Source organism: Coregonus lavaretus (genome assembly GCF_964263955.1).
Source record: "Coregonus lavaretus genome assembly, chromosome: 16".
Taxonomy (NCBI): Eukaryota; Metazoa; Chordata; class Actinopteri; order Salmoniformes; family Salmonidae; genus Coregonus; species Coregonus lavaretus.
In genome coordinates this window covers 47,758,175-47,759,562 of record NC_140003.1, presented here as the reverse complement: position 1 = coordinate 47,759,562, position 1,388 = coordinate 47,758,175, and the positions used below count along the sequence as shown (strand labels likewise).

The following is a 1,388-nucleotide window of genomic DNA, read 5'->3' as shown; positions in this document are numbered from 1 at the left end:
AACATTTACATTACTTTTACGTCATTTAGCAGACGCTCTTATCCAGAGCGACTTACAGTTAGTGCATACATTATTCTTTTTTTAATTAATTTTTTCATACTGGCCCCCCGTGGGAATCGAACCCACACCCTGGCGTTGCAAACGCCATGCTCTACCAACTGAGCTACCTCCCTGCCGGCCATTCCCTCCCCTACCCTGGACGACGCTGGCCAATTGGGCGCCGCCCCATTGGTCTCCCCGGTTGCGGCCGGCTACAGCAGAGCCTGGATTCGAACCAGGATCTCTAGTGGCACAGCTAGCACTGCGATGCAGTGCCTTAGACCACTGCGCCAAAACGTACGATCTTTGTCCCCATGTGCAGTTGCAAACCGTAGTCTGACTTTTTTATGGCGGTTTTAGATTAGTGGCTTCTCCTTGCTGAGTGGCTTTTCAGGTTATGTCGATATAGAACTTGTTTTACTGTGGATATAGATACTTTTGTACCTGTTTCCTCCAGCATCTTCACAAGGTCCTTTGCTGTTGTTCTGGGATTGATTCGCACTTTTCGCACAAAGTACGCTCATCTCTAGGAACAGAATGCGTCTCCTTCCTGAGCGGTATGATGGCTGCGTTGTCCCATGGTGTTATGCTTGCGTACTATTGTTTGTACAGATGAACGTGGTACCTTCAGGCGTTTGAAATTGCTCCCAAGGATGAACCAGATTTATGGAGGTCCACAATTTATTCTGAGGTCTTGGCTGATTTCTTTTGATTTTCCATGACGTCAAGCAAAGAGGCACTGCGTTTGAAGGTAGGCCTTGAAATACATCCACAGGTACACCTCCAATTGACTCAAATGATTTCAATAGCATATCAGAAGCTTCTAAATCCATGACATCATTTTCTGGAATTTTCAAGCTGTTAAAGGCACAGTCAATTTAGTGTATTTAAACTTCTGACCCACTGGAATTGTGATACAGTGAATTATAAGTGAAATAATCTGTCTGTAAACAATTGTTGGAAAAATTACTTGTGTCATGTACAAAGTAGATGTCCTAACCGACTTGCCACAAACTATAGTTTGTTAAAAAGAAATTTGTGGAGTGGTGAAAAACAAGTTTGAATGACTCCAACCTAAATGTATGTAAACTTCCAACTTCAACTGTATATGATCAACTTCACATTGAAAAGACTGAAAATGTTCACCCTACTTTTAACCTAAATTCAATGAAATTGTATTTTTTTGTTGTTGTTGATTTCACATTGAATTAACATAGCTGACAAGTCAACAAAATCAAAACTAGATGTTGAAATTATGTCTATGCCCAATGGGAAGTAGTGCACTAGATAGGGAATAGTGTGCCATTTGGAACACAGATAGTGCACTAGATAGGGAATAGTGTGCCATT

General features: G+C 41.7%; 1 pseudogene across 1 annotated transcript in view; it reads right to left on the bottom strand.

Annotated features, from left to right (window-relative positions):
* Positions 1-1,388, bottom strand: part of LOC311143871 (receptor-type tyrosine-protein phosphatase-like N) — a 49,038-nt pseudogene that overhangs the window by 7,647 nt on the left and 40,003 nt on the right. The gene's annotated exons all lie outside the window — the stretch shown is intronic.